The sequence below is a fragment of the Sus scrofa genome, chromosome 1 (genome assembly GCF_054392235.1).
Source record: "Sus scrofa isolate SSC_HxYL_T2T_F1_AM1 chromosome 1, Sscrofa_HxYL_maternal_Yorkshire_Landrace_v2.0, whole genome shotgun sequence".
In the NCBI taxonomy this organism is placed as follows: Eukaryota; Metazoa; Chordata; class Mammalia; order Artiodactyla; family Suidae; genus Sus; species Sus scrofa.
The window spans coordinates 67,122,412-67,138,618 of NC_139383.1; the positions used below are offsets into that span (position 1 = coordinate 67,122,412).

General features: G+C 40.1%; 1 protein-coding gene across 1 annotated transcript in view; it reads left to right on the plus strand.

Moving 5' to 3' along the window:
• LOC100515111 (uncharacterized) overlaps window positions 1-14,093 on the plus strand; it is a 441,565-nt gene extending 427,472 nt beyond the window's left edge. The window contains exons 10-11 of the mRNA XM_085013067.1: window positions 6,871-7,018; window positions 12,467-14,093. The gene's annotated coding sequence lies outside the window, so the exon portion shown is untranslated. The remainder of the gene's footprint in view (window positions 1-6,870; window positions 7,019-12,466) is intronic.
• The last annotated feature ends 2,114 nt before the right edge of the window (window positions 14,094-16,207 follow it).

Genomic DNA, 16,207 nt, shown 5'->3' on the forward strand with positions numbered 1-16,207 from the left:
TACCATCACTTTATGGTAGGTGAAAAGCAAGGTCCACAGAAGCCCTCTGACGTATGTCCAACTTTCGATTGTTCCTAGTAATGAGGACCAGGCGGGCTGCCCCGTAGTTCCCAGTGGAGCATCAAGTTTAATCCTGATGGCCTAGAAATAATGGCTATCTCTGAATCGGTGTACCCAGGGGTCAGTTAGGCATTTGTCAGTAGTACTTTCTGCATTTTTACAGGGTATTAAGTGGGAGCTTAAAGTAGTAGCCACCTGCTGAAGAACCCATCCATCCCCACTGGCCTTTAGCCATTGAAAGAGCATGCCAAGATTTTAAAGAGCACTCCAAGAACCACCTAGAGTTCCAGCATGGAGGCAACCCAGCTGGACTGCTCTGAGGCCTCCCATCAAATCCGAGGGTAGCCTTCCTTCATCCTCTTCTACAGCCTCCTTCTCAGTTTGAAGCAGTTGCATGATGATAGAGGCTCTGACCAACAGAGGAGTAGCTAGCAGCAGGTGGTGCGGGGAGAGCCTGCTGCTTCAATTGGGGGTCAGAGAGTCAGGGATGCAGCAGGGGAAGGGGGCAAGTGGGCCATTGCAAAGGGACAAGTCTGCCAGCTGTGTCCCCGTGGGAAAATATGGAGAAAGTACTTCCTCTTCATTTGCTTTTTTTTTTCTTTTGTCTTTTGACGTCCACACTCAGGCTAGGGGTCGAATCGGAGCTGTAGCCACCTGCCTGCACCACAGCCACAGCAATGCAGGATCCAAGCCGAGTCTGTGATCTACACCACAGCTTACAACAATGCTGTATCCTTAACCCACTGAGCGAGGCCAGGGAATCGAACCTGCATCCTCACAGATGCTAGTCAGATTAGTTTCCATTGAGTCATGATGTAACTCCTTCATTTGCTTTTGCTTCTTATTTTATAGTGTCTCAAAGCACTGTCGTGACCCAGGACACAGAACTGCACACTTCTTTAAGGATTCCTTTTTTTGTTTTCTTTGGATGTTGGGACAGAGATGGAAAAATCACTTAGTAGATTCAGAAAAGATACTGAATCTGGGAGTGAATAACATGCCAAGAGGTAGTCTTCGATATAAAATAACAATTGAGAAAGGTACTTTTGCAAGTGAAAGCTTATGGGAAACATGCCACTAATTAGTGCCAAATGAATAAAGTAGTTTGAGTCATTTACAATGAATTAGCAATGCCATCTAAACTTGCACAGGCATGTTTTCCATTGATTGTTTGATCCTAAAATAAGCCTTTCAAGTATGATTGACAAGGTAACAGGGAGGTTATATGACCTGCCCAGGTCACACAGCTAAGGGTAGTGGCCTGGAAAGGCAGTCCATGGGTGAAAGGGCTCTGATTAAGAATCAGAAGATCCGTGTCCTGATTTGAATGATCTAAGTCATTTTGCAGCAGTAAACAACTAAATCATTTAACTGCTCAGGAGAGTCCTCACTCATAAAATGAAAAAGTTTGAGAAAATCGTTCTTAATCCTAACCCTTCTTAACCCTATCTGCATGTGAGATCTTCCTCCCCACTGGAGATTTTTGAAAAATATTATATCCCAGACATTAGACTCCACCCAAGATTGATTGACTCTAAATCTTTGTGTTTGGGGAGTTCCTGTTGTGGCTCAGCAGTAATGAATCCAACTAGAATCCATGAAGATGTGGATTTGATTCCTGGCTTCACTCAATGGGTTAAGGATCTGGTATTGTTGTGAGCTATGGTGTAGGTCGCAGACATGACTTAGATCCAGCCTTGCTGTGGATGTGACGTAGGCCAGCAGATACAGCTCCTATTTGACTCCTAGCCTGGAAACTTCATGTGCTGCAGGTGTGGCCCTGGAAAGAAAAGAAAAAAAAAAAGCATAAACCTTTGTATTCGGGGCCTTTAAACATTGTTTGTTTGTTTAATGGTTTGTTTGCTTCCAAGCTGCCCAGGTGATTCTGTTCTACAACCAGCATTGAAAGTTCCTGACTTGGACAGTTTCGTTTGTTTGGTTTTTTTGGCTGTGCCTACAGCGTGCAAAAGTTCCTAGGCCAGGAATTGAACCTTCAACACAGCATTAACCAGAACCACAGCAGTGACAAGTGTCTCATCCTTAACCCACTGAGCCAACAGGGAACTCCCTGAACTCCTTCTAGATCTTACATTTGGCATTAATCTATTTCCCAAACCCCCTATTTAAGGTCAGGTATTTTTAAGTCCATCTGCTTCTCCTTGTGTCATCTCCCACAATCTGAAATCGTGGTGATAGAGTCAGTGGATTTGTTTACTCATGAGAGCAAAAATGGGACAAGAACACATAGATGCTGATGCCTGTCCCATGCCTGTTTCCTCTGAGATCCCACAGGCTCCCGAACATGTCAGTCCCATGTAAAATAACTCACTCGTGTAAGAGGAAAACAGTAAATTTTTGTTGAAATATAATAACAGTTTAAGGAATGTCAAAACAGAGCAAGAAACAACTATCATTTGTTTTTTTAAGTTCTAAGTATGTATTGAAACATTTCTGACATGAATGATGATTTTTAGGAAGAAAGAGATGTTCTTCAATGTTTCCATCTCATTGAAGGAAGAAATATTAATCTTCAAGTCCCTATGAACACTTGTCTTTTCAACAAGAAACTAATAGTAATTTTAAAGATGTATGTGTAACTGGGTCACCATTCTGAACAGTAGAAAATTGACAGAACATTGTAAACCAGCTATAATGGAAAAAAATAAAAATCATTATATAAAAAAATAAATTAAATAGATTAACATTCAGAAATCAGTCACGTTTCCATATACTAACAATGAAATATTAGAAAAGGAATACAGAAATACAACACCTTTTAAAATTGCACCCCAAAAAATCAAATATCTGGGAATACACCTGACCAAGGAGATAAAGGACTTACATGCCAAGAACTATAAAACATTAATCAAGGAAATTAAAGATATAAAGAAGTGGAAAGATATTCCATGCTCCTAGGTTGGAAAAATTAATATTGTAAAAATGGCCATACTACCCAAAGCAATCTACAGATTCAGTGCAGTCCCTATCAAATTACCCATGACATTTTCCATAGAACTGGAACAAACAATCCAAAAATTTATATGGAAACACAAAAGACCCAGAATTGCCAAAGCAATTCTGAGGAACAAAAACCAAGCAGGAGGCATAACTTTCCCAGACTTCAGGCAATACTACCAAGCCACAGTCATCACGACAGTGTGGTACTGGTACCAAAACAGACATATAGACCAATAGAACAGAATAGAGAACCTGGAAATAAACCCAGACACCTATGGTCAATTAATCTCAACAGAGGAGGCAAGAACATAAAATGGGAAAGAAAAAAAACAACAACAGTCTATTCAGCAAGTATTGCTGGGAAACCTGGACAACTGCATGCAAAGCAATGAAACGAGAACACACCCTCACACCATGCACCCAAATAAACTCAAAATGGCTGATAGACCTAAATATAAGACAAGACACCATCAAATTCCTAGAAGAGAACATAGGCAAAACATTCTCTGACATCAACCTTACAAATGTTTTCTCAGGTCAGTCTCCCAAAGCAAAAGAAATAAAAACAAAAATAAACCAATGGGACCTAATCAAACTGACAAGCTTTTGCACAGCAAAGGAAACCAAAAAGAAAACAAAAAGACAGTTTACAGAATGGGAGAAAATAGTTTCAAATGATGCAACGGATAAGGGCTTAATCTCTAGAATATACAAGCAACTTATACAACTCAACAGCAAAAAAAAACCAACCACCCAACGGAAAAATGGGCCAAAGACCTGAATAGACATTTATCCAAGGAAGATCTACAGATGGCCATCAAGCTCATGAAAAAATGCTCAACATCCCTGATGATTAGAGAAATGCAAATCAAAACTACCACAAGATACCATCTCACACCAGTCAGAATGGCCATCATTAAGAAGTCCACAAATAACAAGAGCTGGAGAGAGTGTGGAGAAAAGGGAACCATCCTGCACTGTTGGTGGGAATGTAAGCTGGTACAACCACTATGGAGATCAGTATGGAGATACCTTAGAAAACTATACATAGAACTACCATATGACCCAGCAGTCCCACTCTTGGGCATATATCCGGACAAAACTTTGCTTAAAAAAGACACATGCACCCACATGTTCACTGCAGCCCTATTCACAATAGCCAAGACATGAAAACAACCCAGAAGTCCATCGACAGATGATTGGATTAGGAAGATGTGGTATGTATATATACACAATGGAATACTATTCAGCTATAAAAAGAACAAAATAATGCCATTTGCAGCACCATGGATAGGACTAGAGACTCTCATACTGAGTGAAGTAAGTCAGAAAGAGAAAGACAAATACCATAAGATGTCACTTATATCTGGTATCTAATATACAGCACAAACGAACCTTTCCACAGAAAAGAAAATCATGGACTTGGAGAATAGACTTGTGGTTGCCAAGGGGGAGGAGGAGGGAGTGGGGTAGTTTGGAGCTTGGGGTTATTAGATACAAACTATTACCTTTGGAATGGTTTAGCAGGAGATGGGATTAAGATGGAGGGAATAGAAGGACTGGAGCTCAACTTCTCTCCTAAAAACAGCAAAATTCACAACTAAAGGCTGAGCAATCTTCAACCAAATGGACCAGAAACCTTAAAAAAGATATCCTACTCCAGAAGACAAAGAGGAGGCCACATCAAGAGGTAGGAGGGGTGATGACACGATATAAGCAACCCCATACCTCCCCGGTGGGAAGCCCCACAGACTGGAAACTAACTGGTACACAGAGACTCACCTACAGGAGTGAGTTCTGAGCCCAGCATCAAACTCCCACAAGTGGGGATCTGGCACTGGGAGAACGAGCCCCCGGAGCACCTGGCATTGAAGGCCAGTGGGGCTTGTGTGCAGGAGTTCCATGAGACTGGGGGAAATGGAGACCCCATTCTTAAAAGGTGCACACAGACTTTCACGTGCACTGGGTCCCAGGGCAAAGCAAAGTCTCCTTAGGAATCTGTATCAAACCTGACTGCAGTTCTTGGAGGACCTCCTAGGAAAACAGGGGTGAATATGGCTTGTTGTGGGGGAAGGACATTGGAAGCAAAGCTCTTGGGAATATTCAGCAGCCATGCCTTTCTCTGGAGGTGGCCATTTTGGGAAAATCTGGTCCTCAGTCAGCTGCTGAGAAGCCCCAGGGCAAAGAACAACCCAGGTGGGATCACAGCCCCACCCCTCAGTATACAGGCTACCTAAAGACCCCTCAGGCACACAGCTGCCTCTAATCCCATCCAGAGACTGAGCCCCACCCACCAGAGGGATTAGAATCAACTCCACCTACCAGTGGGCAGGCATCAGCTCCTCCCATCAGGAAGCCTACAACAAACCCCCCATACTGACTTCAGCCACAAGGGGGACAGACACCAGAAGTAAGAGAGGCTACAACTCTATTATCTGTAAAAAGATAACCACACCGAAAACCTATAAAAATGAAAAGACAGAGAACTATAACTCAGATAAAGGAGAAAGAAAAACCCCCAGAAAATCAGTTAAGTGATGAGATTTTTCAGCCTCCAGGAAAAAGACTTTAGACTGTTGATGTAGCACTGGGAACTGTCTAGTCACTTATGATGGACCATGATAATATGAGAAAATAGAATGTGTACATGTATGTGTAACTGGGTCACCATGCTGTACAGTAGAAAAAAATTGTATTGGGAAATAACTATTAAAAATAATAATAATAAATATTGAAAATAAATAAATAAAATTTTATAAAATCAGCAAGTGAAAAAAAATAAATTTGATTTATAACTTATTGAAAGTGCTAAAAGCCCAGGGAACATTTCACTGTTGTACTTTTCCTCAGCACCCTAATTTTAACCGCCTGGATTATTTGCTAAGCATCATCAAGTCCACTTTCTGAGTGGAAGACTATGCCATTTAATAGCAAATCTACATTAAGGTTAGCAAGTAATTTGCCAGTCAAAAAGCAGCTCTTTTTGTGCTCTATGTACAGTAATGACACAGATGCTAGGAAACATCCTTTGCCCATTGTGGTGATGTGGAGGGGAGCAGTTTCTTGAGATGTGTTTCTTGGAATACAGTGTCCATCAAGGGGAAAAAGGTTTTGTGTGTGGGGGGGAAACTTGAATACAGTTATACAGGTTACTTTACAAGTCTACTTCATCTATAAAATACTAATGTGCCTTGGACATCTTCGGTAGTGAAAATGCTGTGTGCCATTTTCCAAAGTCTTCTGATCTCAGAATTTTTTTTTCCTTTTTTTTTTTTTCATGGAGTATCCTATTGGCTACGGGTAGTTACAACAACTTTGGAAAACAATGAACTAGACATGGAAAGATATATCACTCAGAATACTTATGCGAAGTCAGAAAGACACCATAAGATATCACTTATGTGTGGAGTCTAAAATATGGCACAAATGTTCTATCTACAAAACAGAAAGGATCACGGATATGGAGGACAGACTCGTGTTTGTCAGGGGGAAGTGGAGGGGTGGGATGGATTGGGAATCTTGGGTTAGTAGATGAAAACTGTTGCATTTGGAGTGGACAGGCAATGAGATCCTGCTGTATAGCACAGGGAACTATATATCTAATCACTTGTGATGGAACATGATGGAGGATAATGTGAGAAAAATAGTGTATATATATTTATGACTGGGTCACTTTAGCATGCAGCAGAAATTGACAGAACATTATAAATCAATCACAATAAAAAATTTCAAAAAAGAACAATTTAATGGAATTTTTCCATTGTAAAGCATCTATGTTGAATTTTGGTACTAAATGTTTGCATAAGGTCACAAAGTTTAGAGTAGAATAAATGATTCTCTCTCTATTTCCAGTGTGTTGAATGTCTTCCACAGCAACTCTCAGATGTTATAACCCTAAACACCTATTTAACAACCGAGATGTCATGAAGATAGAAACGAACAAAAAAGAACAAAAAAACCACAATTTCAGAAGGAATACTGGATGCAATTAAAGTTGTTGGTAAGTCACTTACCAAGGGGCAGATAAGTCAGTCCCTTATTAGTTAAAAGTCAGAAATAATGTGCCATCAGAAGATCAAAGGAATATTCAAACACTCGCTTAATTTAGGTAATGATAATTATCTATTCATAGAATGCTTTATATTTATACTTAGCTATAAAACTGTTTTGGGTGGTGAAAAATGTATTTGCAAAACTAAATTGAAACGCAATTTTGTTTTCATAACATTACGAGTTTAATTAACAACTACATAAGTGATGAAATTATGGGCAGCATGTTTTAAATTAAGATTGCTAACCTAAATGTCCTGGAAATAAGCATAATTTATGCTTGTTCAGAATTGGCAGGAAGAATTTGAAACTGGACTATGTTTTGCATGAAACTTTTCCCCTTTCGCAGTGAACAGAGTTCTTCCCTGGGGCTGGGAATAACAAGGATGAGGGAAATCTTCAGATAATTCCAAAGTTTAATTTTTGTTCACAGTTCCAATTTCTTCCTCTAGTAAATCATATCATTACTTCTAAAAAGTAGGAACCCAAGGGTACAGGTTGGGGGGGAAGGATGGACTGGGGTTTGGGACTGGCATAAGTGCACTGTGGTATAAGGAATGATTGGTCAATGGGGACCTGCTGTAGAGCACAGGGAATTCTACTAAATATTCTTTGATAATCTATATGGGAAAAGAATCTGAAAGAGAATGGATGTGTGTACATGTATGACTGAATCACTTTTTTGGACAGCAGAGATTATCACAACATTGTAAATCAACTATACTTCAATCAAACTTTAAAAATTAAAAAGTAGGAAACAAGACTAATCTTAGTTTTGTTATTTTTCCTGTGAAAAAGAATGAATTTATACCATCTTTTAATGAGCAATGAAATTCCATAAAGCGGGGGGACAGGGGAAAGAGATTTACACACACACACACACACACACACACACACACACACACACACATCAGGCGGGAAAGTCTGCTCGCTAGGCAATGGTTCCCTGAACCAAGAGAATGCTGGAAAAATTAGAAATCGAAATAATGCTGATAGACTGAAATGCCCTTTTTGATGATATTATTGAAATGCCTACTGAAAGAATGCCTGATTTTTATTCACAGACTTGGACTCTTAGGAAAACACATGCACACTACTTAAAGTTAGAGAATCGACTAGTTTCTATGTGTTAGTAACAATATTCTGTGGTGGGGCCTCTGGATCACTCTTTAACTTAAACAAAAGGAATTGGAGGCGTCCAGAGAGCATTCTGAACCCAGAGTCATATTGCCAAGTGCCAAGGAAGTCTACAACAATTGTCACTGCATGGATGAAAGGATGTCATAATGAAGAAATGGTGGAAAGAGGGATGTCCCTTTTAATGTTAGCCTAGTTCTTAGTTTATGTCTTTGTCATTCCATAATGCCTGACTTCATAATTTTGTGAGCTTCCAAATACCTCATTCCATACAGGACTAGGATCTTTCTTCCCTACCCTCTGTTTTGCCTCACCTCTGATGGAATTCCCTGAGGCCACTTGCTTTCCCAACTACCTGGTTTTGGAGACCTTCCTGCTCTTGCTTCCTCTGTTACACCCTTTCTTCTATATCCTCTGACCACCACTGGGAGAGCCAACCAAATCCACAGCCACTGATTTCCTGCACACCCTTTATTTCCCTCCATTTCTTTTCTGTTGGATCTGGCCCCAGAGTCCATCTCATGGCTCCAGTTCCTCTGCCTGGACCTCTGCCTGGACCTCTGCCCCTGCACTCTGGAGTTAACTGAGCATGTGCAGGGGTCCTTTCTCAAGGTATGGCCATGAATGTAAATTTATTTAAACAAGTAAGTCTTTTAAAATAAATACTAACTGGTTGTTCCTCTCCCCCAGCCCCAGTGCCATAAACACCAAAACAAGTGCCTGGACAGATTCATAGTCCATGAGAAGACCCTCCACCTATTCCCAGACCATATAGCCAGGGGAGGAGTGCTGTATAATTGCAGGTTCCTAGAGGTTCTAGCTCAGGCTATCTGGTGGGAGGATTCTGATGTGCAGCCAGGCTCAGGAACTCCAGGGCTGTGTGTCATATTCTTCACATTGACTTAGCTTCCAAATACCAGCTGTGATTCATCTTACTGAAACAGCTTGGACCTTAAAGCTGTAGTTTCTATGATATTTTACTGCAGGTATTGTTACATCTCAGACTTTCAAAAAAAATTTTTGTAAGAGTCTCACTTTCAAATATAAAATGGTGCAAATGCTTTGGAAAACAGTGTGCTATTCCCTCAAAAAAATAAAAATTGAGTTACCATATGATCCAGCAATTCTGCTTCTGGGTATGTACTCAATTGAAAACAGAATCTTGAAGAGATCTTTTTTTTTTTTTTTTTTTTAATCAATGTTCATAGAAGCATTCTTCACAAGGGCCAAAAGATAGAAGCAACCCAAACATCCATCTATGGACAAATGAATAAACAAAATTGTGGTATCCACATGCAAAAGAACATTATTCAGCCTTAAAAAGAAGGAATGCTGATATATGGTATAACATGGATGAACCTTGGAAATGATGCTAAATGAAACTAGCCAGTCATGAAAAGATAAATACCGTATGATTCCATTTATATGAGGTACTTAATCAAATTCATGAATGGTGGTTTCCAGGGCCTGAAGGAATAAGGGTGTGGGGAGTATTATTTGATGGGTAAAGTGTTCCAGTTTTGCAAAATATAGAGAATTCTGGAGATGGAGGGTGATGATACTTATGTAACAATATGAATATACTTAATACTACTGCGCCATCTACTTAAAAATGGTTAAGATGATACATTTTATGTTTGTATGTATTTTCCTGCAATTAAAAAAACTTCAAGAGTTCTCGTTGTGGCTCAGTGGATATGAACCCAACTAATATCATGAGGACATGGGTTTGATCCCTGGCCTTGCTCAGTGGGTTAAGGATCCAGCATTGCTGTGAGCAGTGGTATAGGTTATAGACATGGCTTGGATCTGGCATTGCTGTACCTGTGGCATAGGCCGGCAGCTGTAGCTCTGATTCGATCCCTAGCCTGGAACTTCCATATGCCACAGGAAATGGAAATGTTGGCCCTAGGGGAAAAAAAAATTAAAGATGTTGCTTACCAAAAAAATTTTTTTTAATTCCATTTTATTGGGCTTTGGTTCCTAATTTCAAGATACTGTGTTGCTTTACAAATAGATTACAAAGTCAAAATGAACTTTCTAAGCTGAAAGACTTATTGTTGTCAGATCTTTCTCAAATAGTATGACATTCCATTAAGCAGCCACCATATTCAAGACAGTGTTGGGAGAGGGGCAGGTACAAGACTATATAGAATAGAATTTCAGACATGGGAAAACCTAAAGTCTACTTGAAAGGGCAAAATACACACACTAGTAACTACGCTATGGGAATGGATGCTATATGAGAGAGAAAATTAAATGTGATGGGAGAACACAAAAGGAAGAGGTCACAGTCAAATTTGGAGGATAAGGTGGCTTCATGGAGAAGATGACAGCTGATTTAAGCCTTGAAGGCTAGGGGAAGCATTAACAGGCAGATGGGGAATGATCACTCCAAAGAGAAGGAACAGTCGATGGAAAAGCGTGAGCAGCATTCTAAGAATGGGGAACTGGAGGCAGGTGAGCAGGGTGGGCTGGATCCATTTTTGACTTAATTTGAGGCAGTTAGAAACCATTAAAGCTTTTTGTGTTAGAATAATTGCAAATAACAGAGCTCTTCTAAAGATTTTAAGATGGCATCTGCAGTGGTTGTCTTAGGATGGATTTGAGGAATGCAGGTGGGAAATAGGCCAGGAAGCTACTACAAAGACTGTGAAAATTAAGACTCCCCCCCCCAAAAAAAAACCTGGAATACAGAGTGACTGCAGAAATCCAGATAAGGGGGTGAGCTATCAGGAGTGACAGCAGAGTCAACTGGGAGGGGTGGAGAGAGCACTGAATTGGGAATCAGATGTCCAGGTGTAGTCTCCGTTTTACCGGCCCCTTCATTGCATAAGCTTGAAAGGTCACTTAACATCTCAGAGCCTCAGTTTTCTCATCTTTAAAATTAGACAGGATAATTTCAATGGTTACTTCCAGCACCAAGGATTCAGGATTCAGGATTCTAATTTGAAGTTAGGGTTTAGGGTAGTCCTCTCAAGAGGGGTGATGGCTACAACCTGGATGTCAATAAAAATCACCAGAGAGGAGAAAGTCAGAGGAGATATGAACCATCATTGAAGACCCTTCTCTCCCTTCCCTGGATATGGTAAACAGGCTACATCTCAGCTCAACTCTGCTGACAAAGGGAGATGACAGATGAAAATATAAGAATACAAAGAGAACAGGCCTTTGGATTAGGGAGTCCCTCACGTGCCCCTCTCTGACACTCAGATTGTACTTTTTCTCCCACAGGAAGTTAATGAAGCTGTCTGATCTCAGTTTGTTTTGTGTCTCCCTGGAAGGTCGGTCTCTCTCCCCACTGGCCATTGGTCTGGCAGGAGAGCAGCTCTAGGGAGGAGAGCAGCTGAGCTAGTGAGGGCGTTGTGTCTGTGTCTCGTGGCCCCATGCCTCCTGGCTGGGATGATGGCACCACCGTCACTCTGGCAGGTGCAGGATCATTGTTTGCAACGCCCAGCTCTGCAACAGTAAAAGCTGGGCCAGCGAAATGGCAGCTGCTCAGCTGAGCAAGGCAATGGCGAGGGATTGTTTCTAGATGACTTTGCAGCTGACATCAGACACAAATCATTATTGTTTATGAAGAAGATTTCTCCTGTCATTTAGCATTCCACTGTTGGACAAAAAGATTAAAGGACCAAGTGAATACAGTATTTGGTTTGGAGCTGTTCTTACCCAGAGTCTAGAATTTCAAGAAAGTGAAATCTGGAGCCAGCTAATTCATTCCATGTATTTATTTATTGCTGCTTTGTAGCTTCCCCATTAATGAACTATGCTCATCCAGCTGCTAAAGAAGGTCCAACTGGCCAAGACTTTCTTCTTTGAGCTAACAAAATATTCATGTACATCCATTTCACCCCAATAGCAGTAACACCCTATATTATAGGAGTTTTCTCACTGTTATTACAATGTTGACATGGGCCCTATTTCTTCTGTCAATTGAGTAGGATCTTATATCTATTCCAGTGTATCAAAAACGTCATTCTTGGAAGTTATGTGAGGTGCAGCAGGAATCCGACCAGTATCTTTGAGGATGCAGGTTGGATCCCTGGCCTCGCTCAGCGAGTTGGGGATCCGGCGTTGCCGTGAACTATGGTGTAGGTCTCCGATGTGGCTCAGACCCTCATTGCTATGGCCGTGGCACAGGCCAGCAGTTGTAGTTCTGTTTCAACTCCTAGCCTGGGAACTTCCATGTGCTGCCCTAAAAAGGAAAAAAAAAAAAAAAAATGACGACAACAAAAAAAAACCCTATCATTTTTTGCAGATCTCAATGACAAGTCTGTTTCTGCTATTCCTAAAATATTCAGAACATTGGACTTAAGAAGTTGTGAAGTTGGCAGTTTAAGTTAAAGAGGATCTACTATTCAGCAAACTCCACAAGGGAAGGAATCATTTTCTATTTTGTTCGTTAATGCCTAGAACTGGGCCTGGCACTAAGTAGATATTCAACTATTATTTGTTGGATGGATAGACCAGATGGGTCATGATGGTAACCCTGCCTTCACAGCAACCTGATTATAGGTCAGAACCTTTCAGAAATTTATTAATATCCCTAGATTAAATATCCTATTTGGGACATATTGTCTCTTGAAAAAACAAAATTCTCTGTCAGCATCCATGGTTTTAGTCCAGAAAAAGCTTGTTTCAAAAGAAAGCACCTAGTAGATCTTCTGTGTGTTCTTGACAAATGATGTATAAAAGCCCAAAAATCTTGTGATGATATTCATATCTAGGGACACCTTTCCCAGAGACCTTGCAGAAACATAGTTGAAAATGAGAGCTGGCATACATTTGTATACTTTATGTCTAAAGATAATAATGTTTATATATGTATATATACATACATAAATTAATGAACACCCAAAAGTATCTGTCCTAGTATTACTAAACCACTTGCACTCTAAACGTAGTTATGTAAAATAAAGTTACTGATAAGGTGATTCATTCTGCCCAAAATGGTTTTATTGTATTGTTTTAATATTTGCTTAATTGAATATTATCCTTTTAAATTCTGTTTCTTTCCAGCACCCAAAAGTACAGATCCAGAAGGAGTATTTTCACTTGTGTGTATTTAGCAACTGATTGAAAATCATCTTTTCCAACTTCACTTTAGGTAGATTAATATTAAATGTATATATCAATTTGAAGAACAGCTTAAATCTTACATTAAGTGGCACTTATACAATTCAGAAAATACTGCAGCGGATGAAATTTCTTCAATACAATAGTTTTTAGTGGCTAGATAACCACCTGAAGTCTTTAGTAGAAATACACAGACATCCAGAAAAATATAACTGGTATGCTAGTAAAATCAAAGAATTGACTGTGACTTACAGGAAACTATGTGGAGAACAAGCAGAGTTCTGCCAGTACCACTTCTCCAGGATGAGGAGAGGGACAGTGTAGCAATGAATAAAGCCAAGCACTGGGTGGGGTGTCTGTCCATGCGTCCCAAAGCTGGTCTGAGGAAATACGTGACGTGAAAGCCATCACTTGGAGCATCAATGGCAGAAAAATGCTGAAGGCTTCTTGTACTATAAATCTCTTCTGTTTAGCTGAGCACCTCCTAATCAGTATGTGACTTCATCCACATAAAACTATGAAAATCTCATCCTTGGGAGTTCCTGTCATGGCTCAGTGGTTAACAAACCCGACTAGTATCCATGAGGATGCGGGTTCAATCCCTGGACCTTGCTCAGTGGGTTGAGGATCTGGCATTACCATGAACTGTGGTGTAGGTCACAGATGTGGCTTGGATCCCGTGTCACTGTGGCTGTGGTGTAGGCCAGCAGCTACAGCTCCGATTAGACTCCTAGCCTGGGAACCTCCATATGCCACAGGTGCAGACCTAGAAAGACAAAAAGACAAAAAAAAAAAAAAAAAAAAAAAAAGAAAAAGAAAAAAAAAAGAAAAGAAAAAGAAAATCTCATCATCTCATCCTTGGAGGAAGAAGTAAAAATTATCTAATATGTATTAAGATTTCCAAGAGTGAGGAGTAGTTATTAGGCAATGGGCAATGGAACTAAAAACCTGGTATCTCTTAGTCAAGTTCTGAGTCAACCAATTGTCCTTTAAAATTTTTCTTGGAGTTCCCGGCATGGCTCGGCAGTTAACGAATCCGACCAGGAACCATGAGGTTGTGGGTTTGATCCCTGGCCTCTCTCAGTGGGTTAAGGATCTGGTGTTGCCATGAGCTGTAGTGTAGGTTGCAGACATGGCTCAGATCACATGTTGCTGTGGCTCTGGCGAAGGCCAGCAGCTATAGCTCCGATTAGACCCCTAGCCTGGGAACCTCCACATGCTGCGGGTACAGCCCAAGAAAATACAAAAAAAAAAAAAAAAAGGACAAAAAATAAATAAAATTTTTCTTATTTCTCTCTGTGTGTGAAAGTGCTAAGTTTTTAAGTACATGATTCATTTGGTACTTTACTTTTGCATTACCACTTGAAAAAAAAAAAAAAAGAAAGACTCTTATACTTCTAGGTAATATACCCCAGCCTAAGTAAATAACTAATTGTTAGGAAACAGTGGGACCCCCAAAGGATTAAAGAATAATGTAAAAGTAAGTCTCTATATACATATATTGAACATGCAGTGATATTTTTGTGATCTTGGGATACAATATCACTTTCTGTGCCCAGTTGAATAGTGTTCTGCAAAAATTCATGTTCACCCAGAATCTGTGGATGGGACCTTGCTTGGAAATAGGGTCTCTGCAGATATAATCAAATTTTGATGAGATCATATTGGATTAAGATAGAGCCTGCATCCAATATGACTGATGTCTTTATAAGAAGAGGAAAATTTGAACACACAGACATGGACATACCTGGGAGAAGACCATGTGGAGAGGGAGGCAGAGATTAGAGTTATGTACCTACAAGCCAAAGAATGCCATGGGTTGCAGGCAATGAGCGGGAAGCTTGGAGAGAAACACAGGAACTGACTCAATTTACCCTGAGAGCCTTCAGAAGGAATCAACCCTACTGACCCCTTGGTTTTGGACTAGCCTCTAGAACTGTAAGGGAATAAATTTATTATTTTTAAGCCTTCCAGTTTGTGGCAATATGTCACAGCAACCACAGGGAAATAAAACACTTCCTAAATATAAAAGGAAGAAAAACACACAAAAAGATGGGTCATTTGACTTGATAAAAAAAATTTAAACATCTGCATGTAAAGAAAGAAATGTAGAAAACTTAAAAAAAAAAAAAAAGAACAACAGGGAGTTCCCATTGTGGTTCAGCAGAAACAAACCTGACTAGCATCCATGAGGATGTAGGTTTGATCCCTGGCCTCATTCAGTGGGTTAAGGATCTGGTGTTGCCATGAGCTGTGGTGTAGCTCACAGATGCGGCTCAGATCTGGTGTGGCTGTGGCTGTGGCTGTGGCCGGTGGCTGTAGTTCCGATTGGACCCTTGGCCTGGGAACCTTCATATGCTGAGGGTGCGGCCCTAAAATAGCAAAGAAAAAAAAGAAAAGATAAAGGAAGATAGAAAGAAACAGAGGCACACAAATCCAGCAAGTATATAATGAAATGGCCATCCACATATACTACAGATTGGAGGGTAATTTAACAAATTATATTTTAAAGATAATTGTATCTTTTTATGCAAGAATCCTACTTTTAGGAATTTGTTCTTAAAATGATAAGACTGGAAAGGAACAAAGTGTCCACAGATATTATCTCTTTGTGGTTAAAGTGCAACTTACATTCTTTTGTATATTCTTTATCTTTTTCCTGTGTTTTCCAGATTTTTTTATTTCTAACATGTAGGCTGTGAAATAGTATGCCCCAGTTTGGCAGTGGAGAACTTGGCGTCCCTGACAGTTTGTAAAAAGCAGATGAGAATTTCTGGCTGTAGATAATTGACAATTTTCCTTGTGTTACTGAGAAATCAGACATGGCAGATGGGAAGTTAGAGGGGGATGGGGCAGAGGTAAACTTTGTCTTCTCTTTAAAGGAGTCACAGTCACATAAGAATTGACATTATTTCTGCTTATC